The sequence below is a fragment of the Heteronotia binoei genome, chromosome 5, assembly GCF_032191835.1.
Source record: "Heteronotia binoei isolate CCM8104 ecotype False Entrance Well chromosome 5, APGP_CSIRO_Hbin_v1, whole genome shotgun sequence".
NCBI lineage: Eukaryota > Metazoa > Chordata > Lepidosauria > Squamata > Gekkonidae > Heteronotia > Heteronotia binoei.
The window spans coordinates 102,790,832-102,812,502 of record NC_083227.1 but is presented as its reverse complement, the minus strand read 5'-3'; positions in this window follow the sequence as shown (position 1 = coordinate 102,812,502).

Below are 21,671 nucleotides of genomic sequence, written 5' to 3'. Positions count from 1 at the left end.
TGCGCTTTCAGTATTTTGCTCTTAAGAAACTTCCACCCCTCCTGAACCCCCTTCCTCCTAAGTATTTCTGACCATGGGATTTTACCCAGCATAGCTCTAAGTTTATCAAAGTTTGCCTTTCTGAAGTTCATCCTATAAGTCTGACTACGTATAGCTTTTCCCTTCCCTAAGACTGTAAATTCCAAAATAACATGGTCACTACAGCCCAGGGTGCCCACTATTTCCACTTCCTCAATCAATTCTTCCTTGTTGGTGAGAATCAAATCCAAGATAGCAGATCCCTTTGTTTCCTTCTTCACTTTCTGAAAAGGAAGCTGTCAGCAAGACAAGTCAGGAATCTATTTGACTTTTCATTTTTAGCAGAGTTGGATTTCCAACAGATGTCCGGGTAATTGAAATCTCCCATGATCACTGTATCTCTTCTCTTGGAGAACTTTGCAATCTGCTGTAGAAGTATCTCAGCCCTCTGCCTGACTTGGTGGTCTATAGCAGACCCCCACAATAATATCACTGTTATTTCTTACTCCTTTTATTTTTACCCAGAGACTCTCAACTGAGCTGCCATGCTCAGATTCACATATTTCCTCACAAGTATATACCTCCTTCACATATACTGCTACGCCTCCACCCTTTCTCATTTGCCTGTCCCTTTTAAATAAGCTGTACCCCTGAATCCTAAGTTGTACCCCTGAATCCTTCCTTTATTAGGACTTCCAGTTCCTCCTGTTTGTTTCCCATACTCTGTGCATTAGTGTAGAGACATCGGAATCCACGTTTTATGCATGCCGAGGGTTTAGTTTCCGTACAAGCCTGCAAGTTAACATTACCTAGCATATGCACCACTCTTTGCAAATCTTTAACGTTCTTATCCACAGTTTCTGGCATCAAACGAGGCTTTGAATTATTGTCTCATTCCCCAATACAATTTAGTTTAAAGCCCTTCTTATTAGGTTAGCAAGGCTGTTACCAAGCACCCTTTTTCCTACCGCCATAAGGTGCAAACCATCTCCCGATAGAAGACCACCATCTCGAAAGCGTAAGCCATCGTCCAAAAATCTGAATCTTTCCTGACAACACCATCGACATAGCCAGTCATTTATTTGAAGTATTCTTCTTTCTCGTCCTAAGCCACGGCCTTCAACAGGAAACACTGACGAGAACACAACCTGTGCACCCAGCTCCTTCACCTTCTGACACAGAGCCACATAGTCTCTTCTAATACTTTCAGGGCTATGACGGGCAGTATTGTTCGTTCCCATGTGGATCAACAAGAAGGATAGTAATCTGTGGTCTTGATAAGTCTTCCAATCCTTTCTGTCACATGCTGGATGTGTGCACCCAACAGACAGCAGACCTCTCGGGATGACAAGTCCAGTCAGCACACTTTGGGCTCCACCCCTCTGAGCAAGGAGTCTCCAATCACTACCACCTTCCTCTTCCTATATTGGGGAAGAAGCTCCAGGCTTCCTATCCACAGGATCCTGAGAAACTTTCTTCAAGCTTCATGGAGGCTGGGGAAGTAGCCCTTGTTCCAATGGTTCAGAATCAGTTACTGTGGGGAGATCCTGGAACCTACTGCTAAGCAGCAGGAGCTCAGAACATCTTCTGATTTTCTTTCTCCTTCGGGTTACATTTTTCCAGGAACCCTCCTCCTGTGTTGGATTCTCTTCTAATTGCTGAGATACCATGTCCTCTCCCTCCTCTTGTCCTTTCAAGAGTACCTCATGCATTTTGTCAAGAAAATCCTCACCTTCCTTTATACACTGCAGTGTGGACAATTGTGCCTCCAGTCCCTGTATCTTCTCCTCCAGCAGGGCTGCAAGTGTAATTCATGCTACTCTCAGGTAGAAATACAAACACCCAAAGTCTTTACACGTCACTGCCTCTGCTCCCTCACCAGCCATACTACTGCAATCCATTTCAAAATTTTCTTTAACTTCACTTCTCTTTAAATCCCACTACCAACTGCCACTTGAAACTACTTGTGAGTAACTACCCACCTTTCTACAGAATCCCCAGGCTAGACCCCCAGGCTAAGAGCCACAGGCCAAGAGCCCTTTGGCTCATGCCAAAGGCTTGCTCCTCTGGCAAGGATGAGCCTTGCAAATTAAAGGCTCAAGCCCCCACCCACCTCTGGCTCGACAGCCAGAGCAACAGCAGAGGGTGGGGCCAGCAATTACCCCCAAGCAAACAAGCTCTCCTCACTCAGCAACAGCTACACAAAAGCAATCAGAAACCCCTCTCCAGCAGGTACCAAGCAATCAGAAACCCCTCTCCAGCAGGTACCAAGCACTCACACAGTTACCTCCCACAGCAACCCTAGGTAATGCTCCCCAGCAGTTTTAGAAAAGCAAATCAAGTCTCACTCACCTTACCAGCAGCTCTGTTCTAGATCCAAACACCTTCTTCTACTGCAGCTGAGCCGCTTAAGGATACTTGTAAATATTTTCTTTTCAATAAATATTTTTTTTTACTTAGGAAGTTGGCTCTCAGTCTCTGTACCACCCTAGACCCCCACTACCTTGGACACACTAGTGCAAGAAGGAGCCCCAGGTTGGGAGGAAAGCAGTCTGCATGCATCTGGCTATTTCTCTAAGGGAGCCTCAAAGTTGTAACTGGTTTCCAAGTTAACCAAGCAGAGGACATAGAAGCAGGGCCTCAGGTTGGGAAGAGGAGTTAGGAGCCCTGTCTCTCTTAGCAGGAACTCCCTCCCCCCCCCCAAAAAAAAGGACAGGTGATGGCAGCGAGTTACCTTTGTAGAAGGAAGAAGTAACCCCTCCAAAAGTTGGCAAGGCCAAGGAGGGGTGGACATAGCAGGGTCTGGGCTTCCGGTCACGTGATGGTGTGAGTAAGCAGTCTCCGGTACTCGCTCCGGCAAACTTTCAAGAGAAACCCGTTAATTAGGAAAATATAGCTCCTCGCCGCGTGCTTGCAAGTGAGATTATATAAGATTTATTACTAAAGTAACTGGCAAGCGAGAAAACGCGGGGGTTAACGAGCTATTTATCAATCTTCTGACAAGTGGTCTTACAAACAGAAACCTGCTGCTACGGTGTGGGAAAGCGCTTATGTCAGCTTCCCACAAGAAAAGAAAGAAGCAAACCACGGATAAAAATGCTGTAATGGAGGAGGAGGAAGGAGAGGAATTACAAGGAGCCGTGGTAGAAGCCTCTGCAGCAACAGCAGGAGAAGGTACGAGCATGTCCCAAACAACCCCGGCACCCCCTCCAACACTGGAGACAATGGCGGCGACATTAAATGAGCTGGTGTCAAAAATGACGCAGGTGGTAGCGTGTTTGCAGACGCTCACTCCACTCCCAGAAATGGTGCAAAAATTGCAAGACTCTGCAACAAATACCCAAGCCTTACTACAGCAACAAGAAACAAAAATAGCTGATATGGGAAAAAGCCTAACAGAACAAAAAAAAACTATGGAAGAAACAGGCACTCGGGTGGAGGCACTTGAAGCCTGGCAACGCAGATACAATCTACGTGTCGTTGGAATGGAGGTACCTAACATTGGGGGGAAGGAACTAATTACTCATGTTGAGAATGTGTTCAGGAAAGAGTTAAAGATGCCGGGGGATTACCAGTTTGACATACGGGAGATACATAAATGGAGTCGCCCCCAACGTAATGGCCCCCCATTAACAATTCTGGTGGTTGTCTTTTTAAGAACAGTCAACAGAGATGAGGTTCTCCACGCCGCTAGAGCAATTGCCTCTGCCCCTGGAACTATTACCAAGATGACTATCTCTTCAGATTACAGTCCGGCAATATTAAAAAAACGGCTGGCTTATAAAGAAACAAAGAGAATGGCACGCGAGAGAAGCCTACAGTGCTTTGTTCGTTATCCTGCAGTGTGTATTATAATTAAAGACAGCATTAGGCACTCCTTCCAAACACCCCGCGCGGCGGAGGAATTCCTGCAGAAACTGCCTCTACCAGAGAAAGCTTTGCCTTCCCGGATGGTCACTTAGCATTGCTGAAAGACTAGATGGCTGGGTAATAGTACGGAGCTTGTTGCAGATGGCGATGGTTAAGGAACAGCCTTGGTAGACCGGATCAAATTACAGCTGGTGTGAGGTGGGGGGGGGAGGGAGTAAGTGTACTCAGCACTATATCTTTCTGTTGTGGACATATTGTAGAAGTGTTACATAATGAGGGAATAAGGGTAGTGCTTAGAATGTATTAAGAATTATTATGAGAAAATTAAGAAATAGAAATTTAAAAAAAAAAAAAAAGAATAAAATATAAAAATTACCCACATATATATAAGTGAATAATACATTAGTACAGGCAGGGTTTGGAGGGGAAGGGGTATTTTTTTTCCTGTGTTTTTTCTTTTTTTGTTTTTTTCTCTGTCTCTATAAATTATAGAATCATGTATAATGAATTAAAGTGATAGAGATATAAATAGGAATAATATGTTATAAGTACCTAGATACCCCTGAGAGTTAGGATACGGAGTGAGGTTCGAATTAAAGAGCACGTTTGACCTTTGGGAGCCTATAGTTTGGGTGAGGGTAAAGATGGGTGGTGGGTCACATGTGTCACATTTCGCTATACTGAGACAATGTTATAATTACAAGCTTATGTGCCCAAATGCTGAAATTATTATCTTTAAATGTTAGGGGAATGCGCTCCCCTAAAAAACGTGTAATGATAGCAGCCTTATCACAAATGGAAACTATAGATATTCGGATGTTCCAGGAAACGCATCTGGTCACAGGGGAAGAAAAATGGCTTAAGAGAAAACAAACAGACCAGGTATTCATGACAAGCTATTGCACTAACGCCAGAGGTGTGGCTATTGTGATAGGTGAGAAAGTTGGGTTTGTAAAAGAACATGTGGAGATAGATAAAGATGGGCGGTTTGTAATAGTAGAAGGGTATGCCCAAGGACAGAGGATCATCCTGATTAATGTATATGGGCCGAACGTGGAGGACCCAGACATTTTTCATAAAATATTTGGATATTTGTTAGGAAAATCATATATGTTTCTCTATATGGCTGGTGATTTTAACGTAACCTTAGATCTAGCATTAGATCAAAGTAATAATATGAGTGCAGGACTTAGGAGTAATAGAAGAGCAATATTAAGTGCTATGAAGGAATTGAATTTAATAGATCCTTGGCGAGAAACCCATCAAAATATGAAAGCGTTTTCATATTACTCCCCAACTCATAACACGGCAAGTCGTATTGACTTTTTTTTGATTCCTAAAGTATTGAGAGGTATGGTAGAGAAGTGTGAGATTGTTCCCAGCTCCTTCTTAGATCATAATATGATTATATTGGAAATGGAAACCAACAAACAATTTAAGAGTCAGGCAATATGGCGGTTTAATAACCAGCTATTGAATGATGAACAATTCTGCTTACAATTTATAAGGGAACTACAACACTTTTGGGAGTTGAATGAAGGTACAGTATCAAGCTATATTACACTGTGGGAAGCCTTAAAGGTAACTATGAGAGGTTGGATTATTGCCTACTCTGCTTTTAAAAGGAAAGAAGCAGCAAACAGAGAGGTAACTCTGGAGGCACAACTGAATAACCTCTGGGAAGTTATGTACCAAGCCCCAACTATTAATCAATATAGGAAGATTCAGCAGGTTAGTTTAGAGTTGAATACCCTCAGAACTTTTAAGGCATCAAGCATCTTGTTTAGCATGAAACAGACAAGGTGGGAATTAGCAGAGAAACCTAGTCGCATATTGGTGGCTCAGCTGAAAAAACAGATAGAAAGTAACTGGGTACCACAGATTACCGATGCACAAGGCCAGATTTATAAAACCCCTTTAACAATAGCAGAGCAGTTTCAAAAATATTATGCAGAGCTTTATAAAGCCCCATTACCAATAAATGAGCAGAATCTGAATCAATTTTTACAAAATTTAACAATCCCTAGACTTTCACAGGAACAACAACAAGTGCTGAACTCCCCAATTTCGTTGGCAGAAATTAAGTTTGCGATTAGCGCGTTGGCCCCAGGGACCTCCCCAGGGCCCGACGGGTTCACGACTAACCTGTACATAAAATTTAGTGATATACTAGCTCCAAAACTCCTTAAATTATACACATACTGGATTCATGTGAATCAACCTGGAAATCATCTGGGTGATGCATTAATAGCGCTTATTTTAAAACCAGGGAAAGAACCTTCAAAATGTACTAATTACAGACCAATCTCATTGTTGAATGTAGACTTAAAAATTGTTGCTACTATTCTGGCAACGAGGTTGCAAGGTGTTATCCCGACGCTGATTCATCACGACCAGGCAGGTTTTATTAAAAATAGGCAAGGTACTAATAATATTAGGTTAGTTACGGATTTGATTAGTTTATATAATGATACTCAGGAGCAAGTGGCAATCCTGTCCCTAGATGCTGAAAAAGCATTCGATCAAATTCCTAAGGATTATATGATAGCTATAATGGAACAAATGGCTATTCCAAATTATTTCATTAACTGGGTTCGGGTATTATATCATAACCCTACCTCACGAATAAAAGTTAATGGTGCGATATCTAAGGTGATTTCATTGCAAAAAGGAGTGCGACAGGGCTGTCCGCTCTCACCACTTCTATTTGATCTTGCCCTAGAACCATTAGCCTTAACAATTAGACAGAATGGGTTGATTCAGGGTTTTAAGTTTAGGGAATACCAATATAAAATCTTGCTATACGCAGATGACATTCTATTAATGCTTACTAACATAGAAAAGTCACTGCGGTTAACTATGGAAATTATAAACCAATTTGGTAAAGTGGCAGGGTATAAAATCAATTGGAGTAAATCAGAGCTATTGCAAATTGGTAAGGGAACCCCACTATCACAAGAAATTAGTGCGCAATTTCAAATTAAATTGGAAAGCTTAAAATACCTGGGTATACAGATCCCGAAGGATGTTAAGAAGTTTGTTCCAATTAACATGGAAAATATATTGTCTGCTGTGGAGATGGATTTGCAACGATGGGGGCAGCTACCACTGTCATTATGGGGCAGGATTAATGCTTTAAAAATGAATGTGTTCCCGCGTCTGTTTTATATAATTAGGGGTTTACATGTTGTAATTAATGCTTACTGGTTTAGGAGAATTGATAAGTTAATTAGAATGTTTCTATGGGGTGCAGGAAATGCGAAAATCTCTTTAAAAAGATTACAGATTCCGATTACAGAGGGCGGTTTTGGGCTTCCAGATTTACAGCTATATCACTGGACATATATGATATCTATGATTAAGCATTGGCGAACTGGATTACCTGAAACAAGCTGGGGTGAATTGGAAACTGCGGCTATTAATCCAATATTGGGTTGGCAAGCTCTGGGGTCTCAGTTTGTAAATAGGGACAATGAAATACCAATTGCAATCGTTGCAACTAGGACGGCCTGGGAAAGATTAAGCGTTAGATTACAGTTTGAAAGATTTTCACATGAAAAAATGACATTGTGGGACAATCCCTTAGTAAAAATTGGGGGTCAGAAAATTAAATGGAAGCAATGGATGTATGCCAGCATACTTACATTAGATCAAATTAAAAATTCTCAGGATGAGTTTTTAACTAATCAGGAATTTTTGCAGAAATTTAATTTGAAAAATAACCAGCTATGGTGTTATTATCAACTGAAACATTTATTAAGAGCGCAGTATGGACCAGATGCACTGGCTGCTCCAGAGTGTCCAGAGATGCTACAGGCTGTAATTGACAAAATACATGAACAGGATGGTCGAAAAAAGATTTATAATAAGCTGTTAATAAAAAATGTACATGAACTGGCTGAATTAAGACATAAATGGAATGTGGAGTTGAACAGTGCCTTATTGCCACAACAATGGAAAGCGATCTGTCAAAATGTAAAGAAAACGGCATTTGAATTAAGATTAATATTAATACATCAAAAGATCATTTTTAGAACTTACTGGACGCCGATGCGGCTATACAAACGTGGTATGAAACCGGATTTGAGATGTTGGCGCTGTAATAATTTAGAGGCAGACATAAAACATATGCTATATGAATGCCCAATATTATCAGAATTTTGGCATCAGATTACTCGATATGTTAAACGTGTGTTGAACCTACAGGGTCGGTTTCCCTTGACATTATATATTTTAAATTATGTTCCGGCACTGTGGGGGTTAACAAGAGAACAGAAAATGTTGTTATATCGGGCAATGATAACAGCTAAAAGAATTATTTTAAGACAATGGAAAGGCCCTTTTTCTGGCTCTTTGCTACAATGGAAAGATGAAATGTTACAACTGGCATGTCATGAAAAAGTATTTTGTGTACGACAAGGACAGGGGGCGAAATTCGAGCGAGTGTGGTCAGCTTTTGTAAATAGCATTTAGGATATGAGAAGGATAACTAAAGGTCTACGAATGGCGAAATGCACGAGGTGTGGAGAAAAGTGACACGGGGTGTTGTATGTTGTATGTCTCAATATAGTGTAAAATAAATAAATAAATATTTTTTTAAAAAAAAGACATAGCAGGGTCTGCCTTTCAAAACAGGCATGTTCTGTCATGATATCAATATAGCAAAACTACATTGTCAGCTTACTGCATACTCGAGATTGCTACAGCACAGACATTGACTCTAAATTCTGATGCAGTAACTCAGATGGCAGTTATCAAAGACTGTTAAATAAGGGAAATTTTGTAAGAGTGTTAATGTTTTAAGCATGTTTATATTTTGAGTAAAAATAATATCAATAATTGGGTTATAAAGTCTATATCTCTTGTACCTGGCTGTACATTTTAGGGTACACATGGCCCAGCTCAATAAAGTGACATTTATGTCAGATCCAGCCATCATAATCAATGAACATGACAGCTATGACCTAGAGAGGAATGACCTTTTCCAGGTTTTCCAAATGTGTGGCTGCTCAGGGATCAGAATGATTTCACAAAGCCATTCCTTCTCCCCATTCAAACGGAATGAAATTCACCAAAAATGGACCCCTCGCTCAAGGACACCTCCCTATCAAATTTCAGAAAAATAAGAGAAAACATCTCTGTTCCATAGGCAATTCAAATTCTCACTTGCAGAGTAGGCTTAAGTTGGCATGTACTGGCAAGGGAGTGGAGCACTCATATGGTAGGGAGAAGAGGTCCGTATGGTTACAAAAGTGAGGGGAAAGGACCTAGTTCCTACCCTCCTTCCTTTCTTCATCACACTCCATTTCTTTCAGTATTTTTTTTCTTTTCTTTTTTTTTCAAATTAAAGGTTTTATTGAGTTTCATTTATATGGAAGGGGAAAGGGAAGGTTTTACAGGGAAATATGGGAAAACAGGGTTGGAGGAAGAGGACAAGCACCTCTCTTAATTACATTTTCTTTCTTATTACATATACATCTGATTCAATCATCATTTCATCTATATATTGTTAACAATTAGTATTTTCTATTTTGTCTCTTGTAACACTTCTACCTCTCTAAAATTCTTATTTTGGCTTACAAATACACATTTCTTATAATTGCGTCATCTTATTTCAATATATTATACAGTATTCACTCCTTATAGATTCTTTATGTACAAATATACTACTTCTTAGTTGTCTCAATTTCCATATTGCACCTAACCAATCATACAGTGGTTGCCAAATCTTCTTATTCTCTTGTACATTTCCTTCTCGTAATTTTGCAGAAAGCAAGTCCATTTCAGCTGTTTCTAAAAGTTTCTGAACAAAATCTTCTTGTTTAGGTATTTTTTACGTTTTCCACTGTTTTGCATATATTATTCTTGCTGCAGTTACTGCATGGATCAAGAATTTGGTTTGGGGATGGATCAAGAATTTGGTTTGGGAATTATCGATTTGGGGAGCGAATCTTGGCAAATATTCAACAAGTACATCTCAGGTTTATGCTGCAAATTAGTCTTTAAAATTTTCTGTAGACAACTATGAATTTGTTTCCAATAATTTTTCACTAGGTCACAGTACCACCACATGTGATAAAATGATCCTTTCAATTTTTGACACTTCCAACACTTATTTGAAATATTTGAGTGCATCTTTGCCAGCTTGTCTAGTATAATATATCATCTATAAAACATCTTGTAGAAATTTTCTTTGAAAGTTACTGATCTTGTAATCTTAATATTTTCTTTCCATACTCTTTCCCAGGTAGCTAAATCAATATTATAACCGATATTTTATGCCCATTTTACCATATAGTCTTTTATTATTTCATCCTGCATTTTCATAGTTAATAGATAATTATAAATTTTTTAAATCATTTTTTCCTCTGATCCTGTTATAATTTGGTCAAATTCATTTTTCTGTTTTGCAAATTCCATTTCTTTATCTTTCATATATCTATATTTTAATTGTATTTTCGTCCACCAATCTAGCATTTTATTTTCTTCTATTTTAAAGTATCAGTCTCATCCGGTACAATCTCATATGTAAGAATTTCTTCCAAGTTTAACAGTTTTGGTTGACACAATGCTTCTAGAGGTGATATCCATTTTGGAATATGTCTATATATTTGGGGTTTTATCCACTTCCAAGTTAAGTATATTGATCTAATTTCATGAATATTAAATACATTCTTCGTTGACACATTTTGATACCAAAGATCTGAGTGCCAGTCATTTGTTAAATCAAAGCCTTCCAAAATCAACTTTTTATTCTTTAAAGTAATCCATTATTTGGCCCACAGTAGTGTACATGCTTTATAATAAATCTGTCAATCCGGTAAAGCAAAACCACCTCATTGTTTAGCATCCTGCATTGCTTTTAGTTTAATTCTAGGTTTCTTATTCTGCCATATAAACATAGAGATCATTTTATTTAATTGTTGAAAAAATGTTTTAAACAAGAGAATAGGTATCATTTAAAATAGAAACAATACTTTTGGTAATATATTTATTTTAACCATTGCAATTCTTCCCATTAATGAAATTTGTAAGTTTTGCCATTTCTCCAGGTCACTCTTGATTTCTTTTAACAACCTATCATAGTTGTCTGTTTTCAGTGTTTTAGCTCTGGCTGTTATATATATTTCCAGATATTTAATTTTCTTCGCGGATTCGTAGCCCAATATTCCTTCCAGTTCTTTAATCTGGGTTTCTGTCATATTTTCCCCTAAAAATTAAGTTTTCTTATAATTCACTTTAAAGCCTGCAACTGCTCCAAATTTCTATGGATGTTAATGGATTCTCCAATATAAAAACCAAGTCATCAGCAAATGCTTGAAGTTTATAGGATTCTCTCCTTATTTTAATTCCTTTTATTTCTTTATTAGACCATATTTGTTCATTTAAGTATCCCAACATCAAAATATAGAGTAAAGGTGACAGCAGACAGCCCTGCCTTGTTACCTTTTTGATCTTAATTTGATCCGTCAATGCTCCATTCACAATAATTCTTGCCTTCTGTTCTGTATAGATAGCTTGTACCCATTGCTTAAATTGTTTGCCACAGCCTATCCCCGCCAAACATTTCATCATAAATGTCCAATTTACATTATCAAAGGCTTTTTCTGCATCCAGAAAGATAAAGGTCACTTGCTTATCTGGATATTGTTGATAATACTCCAATGCATTCAATACTGTTCTCATATTATTTCTCATCTGCCTCTTTGGTAAAAATCCCATTTGATCATTTATTATACACATCAAAACTTTCTTCAATCTTGAAGCCAAAATAGACATAAAAATTTTGTAATCCACATTTAATAATGAGTTGGGTCTATACTTTCTAATATCTTTTGGGTCTGTTCCTTCTTTATGTATAATGGATATTGTTGCCTCTTTCCATGAGGCTGGTATTTCCAACATCAATGTTATTTTTTCTAGAAGCATTTTATGTGGTAGTAGTAGAACATCTTCAAAACTCTTATAGAATTCTGCCAGTAGGCCATCTGGTTCCGGTTTTTTATTGTTCTTCTGTTCTTTAATTACCCCAATAATCTCTTGGACTGTTATTGGATTATTCAGTATCGTTTGATGTTCTTTCGAAAGTTCCTCTTTCTTGTTTTTCCTAATGTATTCTTCTTGAAGGGGCTCTGGACTTTCATGCTTTTTGTATAAGTTTCCCTAGAAAGTTTTTACAATTTTTTCAATTTGGTTACTTTTGTATTGCTCTGTGTTGTTTTCATCCTTCAAGACTGTTATTACTTTCTTCTCTCTTTTTTCAATCTATAAGCCAACCATCTACTCACTTTATTTGCATTTTCAAAAAAGGATTGTCTTGCCATTTCAATTTCCATTCTACTTCTTCCATCAATGACAAATTTATTTGATGCTGCAAAAATCTGTACTTTAGTTTTCGTCTCCTGACTCAAATTTGTCTTAAATTCTTCTTCTTGTACTTCCAATTTTCCTGCCAGTGTTTCATATTCTTTATTTTTTTCTCTTCTCCGTTTTGCTGAGTATTGAATCGCAATTCCTCTAAAAAAAGCTTTAAAGGCATCCCAGATTATCTGTCTTGGTGTATCTTCTTTCAAATTTTGTTCAAAGAACGTTATGATTTCTTCTTTGGTTTCTCATAAAAAGTCTCTTCTTTTAATATCTAAGTTCAATGATCATCTGAACATCTTATTATAACTCTTAAATTTCACTTGAAGCGGGTTATGATCCACAAAGGTTCTGGGCAATATCTCAGCTTCCTCCAATTCCTTAATCAAATTGTTGAAAGCCAGCACATATCAATTCTTGACCAAGAGTCATGTACTTCTGAATAGTAAGTGAAGTCTCTTATATTTATATTTCTCGTTCTCATTCTCCAGCAGTCTATTAAATTTAATTCTTCCGCCAGTCTCAAAAATGTTTTGGGAAGTTGGTTGCTTTTCTTTTTCTTGTTATTTTCCCTGATTTCCTGTCTATATCTCCATCAAATACAGCGTTAAAATCTCCAATTAAGCAATGTTCTTGGTGATCAAACTCTACTAGTTTGTTATGCAGATTCTTTAAAAATTTCTCTTGTTCATTTGGTGCATAGATCTTTACCAGCAATATTTTTTACCATTATGCTGAATTTCAATTATCAATATTCTGCCATCTTCTAAGGCAAAGAGAAGTCCTGATTCTATTGTCTCTTTAACATAAATTGCTACACCCTTTTTTTTAATCTGCTACAGCGTATAGTTTTCCTAGCTTTTTATTTTGTAGATATTTTACATCTTGTGCAATTATATGTGTCTCTTGTAAGCAAATTATATCTGTTTGTAATTTTCTGAGTCGTAGAGCAAATTTTCTTCTTTTTCAAGGGGCATTTAATCTATCTACATTGAACAGATCAATTTTAGTTTGTTTTTCCCCATTATTCCTTCTGAGCTTTACTACCTTGTATCTCTTGCAGCTCTCTTTGCATTTGAGCTCTTGTTTTGACTTTGTCTCCTTCAAATTCCTGAGATTTTGCTTCTGTTTGTTTCTCTTTTTATCTTCTCCCTTCTTTCTCTTCCTTTGATCCTCTTGATTCTTTGTCTTCATCTGCATATCATTCTAGTATTTTTTTTTTCTTTTAGCATGGTTGGGAAAGAATATATTTCAAGCACTGGACCAGGCCATAGGATACAGCAGCTTTAGCCCCCCCTGTTCCTTGCATTCTGGCTTTGTTTAAAATACACACCAGCAGCAGCATTTTTTAAAAAAACAACTTTGGGATACCCAACAACAGAAATCAGTGGCTAGGTGATCAGTGGAAGAAAAGAGAAGTAGGAAGATCCACTCGTTCCTTTGTATTATTTGATAGCTGAGGGTGCTCATCTAATGTTGAAGGCTAGGCTACGTCATGTTCCTGAAATTTGATCCCAGGTGGGAGCTGATGGAAACAGTGGGACAAGTTAAACCTAGCTGGGGGAAATCTTTTTGTGACTGTGAGTCTTGTGGCTGGCTAGCAAGAAGCAACTGTTGGGACACTGATGCTAATACACCATCTGCACATTGCAAAGTCCTTGTGTGTGATGGTAACCAATGTTGGGTCATGGTATCATGCATGCAATAGGAGTTTTGTGCATCCCAGATGCACTCTGGCTGTGACCACAACATGCAGGAGACAACTGCTTTAGGCCCTGTCCCCTGCTATTTTCACCTCCTCAAACTTTAACACTGGCTTTCCAGTGTTTTGCACTGGGTGTCACATGTATGACTATCTGCCCACAGGACAGAAGTCTTGGGTGTGTGCTCGATGCAAGGAGCTCCTGGTCCTCAGGGAATGAGTTCGTACCCTTGAGGCCGAGGTGACTGCCCTGCAGAAGCAGAGACGGTCAGTTAGGCACTCGGGGAAGACTCTCAGGGGCATATTAGATGAGCCCCGCTCTGAACGTGGCAGCCCCATTGCTGCCAGGGAGCGTGAGGGTCGAGAGGGAACAGGGCACCGTGCTGAGGATAAGGGGAATGCGCCCTCAGAAGGGACCTCTTCTTCAGTTGCTGAGCGGGAATCCTTTCACGCCAAGGAACCATCCCTGGGCAGGGAGAGAGGGGGGAGTCTTGGTAGTTGGTGATTCGATCCTTAGGGAAGTAGACAGCTGGGTGGCAAAACTGCATACTGACCATATGGTGACTTGCCTGCCTGGTGCGAAGGTAGCGGACATTACGCGATCCTGGATTTGGTCCAAAGTAATGCCCAAGACTAGGTGAGAGATGTAAAAGTGATCACACCACTTGGGAGCACCATAACGTTATTCATATAAATAGAGAGTATAAATTCGTATAAATAGGGAGTTGTCCCAAAAGACCGGCACAACCACGTTCAACTTTAAAAGGGGTAAATTCTGAGATGAGGAGGCATGTGAAGAGGAAACTGAAAGGGAAGGTAAATGCAGTCAAAACCCTTGGGGAAGCTTGGAGGCTATTTAAAACTACAATCCTAGAAGCTCAGATAAAAAATATACCATAACTCAGGAAAGGCACAAACAGGTATAAGAAAAGGCCTGCATGGTTAACAAACAAAGTAATGGAAGCTGCAAAAAGGTAAGAAGGACTCCTTTAAGCGGTGGAAAACCAGTCCAAGTGAGATTAATAAAAGGGAACACAGGCTGTGGCAAATCAAATGCAAGACTGTGATCAGGCAGGCAAAAAGGGACTATGAGGAGCATATTGCAAAAAACATAAAGACCAACAATAAAAATATATTAGAAGCAGGAAACAATAAAAATATATTAGAAGCAGGAAACCAGCCAGAGAGGCAGTGGGGCCCTTTGATGACCAAGGGGTCAAAGGATTACTGGAGGATAGGGAAATGGCTGAGAAGCTGAATGCATCTTTTGCCTCCGTCTTCACTGTGGAAGATGAGAATTGTTTGCCCGCTCCAGAACCACTAATTTTGGAAGGGGTGTTGAAAGACCTGAGTCAGACTGAGGTGACAAGAGAGGAGGTCCTACAACTAATAGATGAATTAAAAACTAATAAGTCACCAGGTCCGGATGGCATACATCTAAGATTTCTGAAAGAACTCAAAGTTGAACTTGTGCATCTTCTGACAAAAATCTGCCTCCTTTCCTGAGGACTGGAAGGTAGCAAATGTCATTCCCATCTTTAAAAAGGGTTCCAGAGATGATCCGGGAAATTACAGGCCAGTCAGTCTGACTTCAATACCTGGAAAGTTGGTAGAAACCATTATCAAGGACAGAATGAGTAGGCACATTGATGAACACGGGTTATTGAGGAAGACTCAGCATGGATTCTGTAAGGGAAGATCTTGCCTCACTAACCTGTTACATTTCTTTGAGGGGGTGAACTAACATGTGGACAAAGGAGACCCAATAGATGTTGTTTACCTTGACTTCCAGAAAGCTTTTGATAAAGTTCCTCATCAAAGGATCCTTAGAAAGCTCGAGAGTCATGGAGTAAAAAGACAGGTCCTCTTGTGGATCAAAAACTGGCTGATTAATAGGAAGCAGAGAGTGAGTATAAATGGGCAGTCTTCGCAGTGGACGGTAAGCAGTGGGGTGCTGCATGGCTTGGTACTAGGTCCCATGCTCTTTAACTTGTTCATAAATGATTTGGAGTTGGGAGTGAGCAGTGAGGTGGCCAAGTTTGTGGATGACACTAAATTGTTCAGGGTGGTGAGAACCAGAGAGGATTGTGTGGCACTCCAAAGGGATCTGTTGAGGCTGGGTGAGTGGGCGTCAATGTGGCAGATGAGGTTCAATGTGGCCAAGTGCAAAGTAATGCACAATGGGGCCAAGAATCCCAGCTACAAATACAAGTTGATGGGATGTGAACTGGCAGAGACTGACCAAGAGAGAGATCTTGGGGTTGTGGTAGATAACTCACTGAAAATGTCAAGACAGTGTGCGATTGCAGTAAAAAAGGCCAACACCATGCTGGGAATTATTAGGAAAAGAATTGATAAAAAATCAGCTAGTATCATAATGCCCCTGTACAAAAAGGATATTATAGCATTGGAGAAAGTCCAGAAAAGGGCAACTAGAATGATTAAAGGGTTGGAACACTTTCCCTATAAAGAAAGATTGAGACGCTTGGGGCTCTTTAGCTTGGTGAAACGTTGCCTGCGGGGTGACATGATAGAGGTTTACTAGATGGAGAAACCTAGAGAAAGTAGAGAAAGAAGTACTTTTCTCCCTTTCTCACAATACAAGAACTCGTGGGCATTTGATGAAATTGCTGAGCAATCAGGTTAAAATGGATAAAAGGAAGTACTTCTTCACCCAAAGGGTGATTAACATGTGGAATTCACTGCCACAGGAGGTGGTGGCGGCTACAAGCATAGCCAGCTTCAAGAGGGGATTGGATAAAAATATGGAGCAGAGGTCCATCAGTGGCTATTAGCCTAGATAGATAGAAGATAGAAGATGGATGATAGATAGATGGAAGATAGAAGATGGAAGATAGATGGATGGAAGATAGGTGGATGGAAGATAGATGGATGGATAATAGATGGATGGATGGATGATGGATAGAAGATAGAAGATAGACAGATAGACAGATTTTTTTTTTTTTTGGCCACTGTGTGACACAGAGTGTTGGACTGGATGGGCCATTGGCCTGATCCAACATGGCTTCTCTTATGTTTTTATGTTCTTAAACTGCCCCATGGAGCTCCTATTGTCTCCTTGTAAAAATCATGTTACTTACATGGCTGTGCATAAATTTCGTAACTGAGCCAGTAGTAGCCTCAGGGAGCGGTTTGCAGAAACTAAAATGACACGGGGGAGGGAGGGTAAAGGTGCTTATCCCTGCATGTTATGGCTGCAAACAGAAAAGAGCCAATATGCATTTGGAAAGCAAAGAACCATTTGTGTGTGATACACACATGTGATACAAAATCTTCTTATTGCTCTCTAACAAATACAAGGACTTTGTAATGTGTCGATGGACCCTTACAAAGTTGTTTGAATGCCTGTCTGCTTGCCTCAGCTTCCCTTGTGTATTTATGAACTAGTCTTGCAAAATCATCCTAAATTTTCATTTTCCATCATAAGAAAAAGGAAGTATAAATGCTGCTCTGAAGCTTCCTGCCCCCCGGGGAGGTGTGAAAACAGGACGCATGAGCACCTTGGGCTTCCTGTTCTCCCTGTAAGATACAACATCTGACACCAGTGGAAGAAAGATAGCAAGGAAGGCCTGCAAACTCTAGTCCTTTAATCATATGAATACTTCTTGGATTATATGGATGCCTTGGATTTCCTCTCTCTTTAACCTGAAGGGACTGTAGGTAATGTTTGAGCCAGAAATTTGTATTTGTCTACATTTTCTATAACATATGACTGCAAGCCTTCAGAAGAGCCACACATCTCTGCTGAAGCACATTGTGTGTGGCTGTTTAGAAATCTCAGACTGAATGATTTTGGAGCCTGTGGTTTTCTCTCCTGGGGAGTTCCAGTTATGTAATGTGGGAGTGTGAGAAAGTACTAATCCATGTCTTACTTTATTTTATGGTTCTGGTTTGGGATCATATCTGCTTTTTCCATATACAACTATCATCCCTCCTGCTTTCATCTTATTCCTAAATATACTTACTTGAAAGTAGCATATTTCAGTGGTGTTTACTTTCAAGCAAGGATTCTTAGGATAGCTGTGCTCCCCAGTCTGTAAATGTGCCTGGCTTATTCATTCCTTTTCTATCAAGATCACATAGCCCCCTTCTGTCCACATGCCCTCTGTGAAGATTTCTCCTTTTACTTTATTCACAGGGCCTGCATTGCACTATGTCAACAGCTGATTGCTGACTGCTTCCCCAGGTTTTTTTTTAATGTTCCATCTTCCACGCCAGTCTAGCACAGTTTAATCAATGGTGGTGCAGATGGGTAACAGCTGGTTTTGGCTACCTATACAATTTGGACAAGCAAACTGTAACATGTGGAACCCCGACCACTGCTGTTTTTTAAAATCAGGCTAGGTAATCACATACTGGAAACTGTCTTTAAAGTAAGCAGAACACTGACTATGGTTGGATGGGGCACAATGGACTATCAAGTATTTCTGACTTAGTAGCCTTCTGCCTTAAATACAGTTCCAAGGCCACATTCCTCTACTCAAGAACCCCTCCCCAAACACCTAATAGGGAATAAACCAATAAACCAAACTGTTATGCCTCATCTTAATACGGTTTGGATTAAATGCCCATAGAGCATCTGTGTAACATTATAGGCCCTTGGGGGCAAGGGGGAGGCCACATGCTTGTGTACGCAAACATGTACAATTAGAAAGCAATCAGCAAATATTAAATGGTGTATGTTTGATTGCCTTTGGAAATGCTTAATGTTTTTATTTCATATGCAACCCAGTCCTGGATAGTCCAGGATATCTCATTAGATCTTGGAAGCGAAGCAGAGGTGATTCTGGTTGGTATTTAGATGGGAGACCACCAATGAATGCTGGGGTCACTACATAGAGGCAAGCTATGGCAAACTGCCTCTGAATGTCTTTTGCCTTGAAAACCCTTGGTTTATGGTGATGAGTCAGCTGCATTTTGATGACCAAATAAAAATACTGGGTTAGATGAGTATACAGTACATTCATTAAAACTCAGACCATAAAGTAGGCCAGGGTTGTAAACAGACATTCTGCTGGTTGCCTGTGTCAAGTAAGAATCTCCTCCAGGTGACCAAGAACAACAACTTTATCTGGTGGACTCTCTATTTTTTACCATTACTCACAAAAGCAAACATGGAAACAGGTTTGTTAAAATGTTTGTAGGCTTTTGTAGTGTTACAAGCTTGAATATTTTGTTCTCTCCAAAGTCTCTAAGGAACGGCCCTATGTCACTGATTGCCATTTTTATTTGTGCCACCTCCTTGCAGAAAACATCCTGAAGTCCTCCTTCCCTTGCACTTAAGAAAATAATGCATTTCAGCTGTTTTACCACGTGAAAATTTCTTGTACATGTTGCAACAGCAACAATAACAACAAAATTCAGGTCACCTGATCCAGACGGCTTCTCTAACATAATGATATAGATGGGATAGGGGCAAACGTTGTGATCAGCATACAATTACCATTTTGCTGGAAAGCAATGCAAACTTGGGGTCAAGTTATTCAAAGGAGAACTGATTCATACAGCTGATCCCCACCCCACTTCTCTACAGGATAATTATTACAAAAACTTCATGGTGATATCCATAGGGAAAGTAGGTTTCCAAAGATCCAGGGTATACCACACTGCTTATCTGCAGCAGGGGCAAAGAGAGCATTGGGGAGCAATCTTGCTGATGACTTTAGATGGACTTCAGTGCATCCAGTGAGTTGCTGTAGGGCATTGGACCTCAGAGAGAATCCTGGAAACTAATTGGATCCATTACTCTTCATGGGCAAGCATAAATCTTCTTGCTGCCTAAGCAGGAAGGGGCTAGGGTACTCACACGGACCTTCAGGACAAAGTGGTCTAGTCATGATATTGCATCAGTAGCAATCAGATCCACATTTGTCCCCACCATAAATATCAAATCCAGTGTGTGGCCTGCTTGGTGAATGGGACCTGATACAAACAAAGAGAGCCCCAGTGCTGCCATGGAAGACTACCCATTTCTTTGGAATTCCTTGCTCAATCTGGTGCTGTGCTAAAAGTATGCTTGTGAATGTTTTCTTATAAATATTTAAATGAATGTTTTATAACTTTTGAGGCTGGTAGTGGTTCTCTGTACCATATAGACCTCCACTGTCTTGAACATGCTGTTTTAAAAGGAGCACCAGGGGAAGGCAGTCAGTTGGCAAGTGGCTATTCCTCCAGGGACGCACAAGACAGTAAACTGTCCCTCTGATGAACAGGCCCTGGGCAGTGAGAAATACAGAGGCAAGGTCTCAGAACGTGGAAGAGAAGCTGGGAGTCCTGACTAAGAATGGACATGAACCTCATCATGAACCTAATTTCATGATAAACATTACCTGGTCCATGGTTCTTGAACCAAGAGTCATGTGATTGCACCTGCAATGAACCTCCTCCATGTTTTTCATGGAGGTTTGTGTTGTTCGTGTCTGCAGTTTGTGTGTGTGTGAAAGCCAAGCAGTGAGTTCACTCACTTCCTGGTGAACTCCACTTGGACTTCATGAGCATGCAATGTGATTTGCAAAAGCCATTTAAAGGAAATATTCCCTTTAACTAACTTTTGCAAGATCCCCCCCTTCCATTCCGCTGGCTTCACGGAGCTACCACCAGCAGAAAGGAGGTTCTCTATGGCATCTTGAACCTCATGAAATGAACCAGTTTGATAAACAGGGAGGCTCATGAAGGTTTGTTGTTCACGTGATACCACGAACCAGGATTAACCTCCATTTTCCTGGTTCGTGCCCATCCCTAGTCTTGACCCTCCCAGTGGGCAATTCCCACAGAGATCAGGTTACCAGGGAGAGAAAAAAGCCTCTCCAGGTGCTGGAAAAACATTGGAGGGCAGGGTGGAACAGGGCCTACAGGCTGGAGCAGGACTGTTTTGTCACAGCTTGGAATGAACATTCATGTGGAATAAGTACATGTCTGAGTGTGGGTGGAAGATAGAGACCTTTCAGTTAAACAAATTGTTCTAGTAAGGAAAAGGAAGGAAGTGTAGTGTCATTTGGAAATATATACACACCAATTCTTGCTTAAGATGAAAAAGTTTCATCCTGTAAATGAATGTTCAGTCTGCTAATCAGGATGTTCTTCCAGATGGCAGCAAGCACAAATAAAGCAAAAAAGGAAAGATGAAAGTACTTGGTTGGTTTCAAATTTATTTGTTCTACTCTGAAAAATCTAGGCTGCTAGACAAATAGGATGCTGAACTTTTGTATAAATCAAAACTCTCTTATAGGTTCTCCCATTGCTGCTGTTACCTCTTTTGCCCCAGGAGACAAGATCATTTGCACTAACTTCCATTGGTGGAAAGACTCTAGCTTATATTAGAACATTAGTAGTAGATAAGAACTGAGAACATGCAAATTCATCAGAACTAGATTCAAATAAGTAAAAGAGCTGTAAGAGCAGACAAAGTGCTCCTCACATAATCACCATGCATTTCTGAGCATTTTTTACATTCTGAATTCTCAATATTTGATAAATTAGATCTTCTCTTGATATTTTGTTTTAAGGTTGCAATGTGGTGTGTAAGGAGTGTTCTGCTTTCCTCAGAAATTGGTAATAACCATTCTATTCCTGATCCCCAATGAATTTTTGAACTGAGTTGTCCCTCCTTGTAGGTTGTTTTTCTCCCTTCTGCAAATAGTGTTTAATGTCAACTCATTTTGATTGTGATTAGCCATGGACCATTACTGCTTGTGAT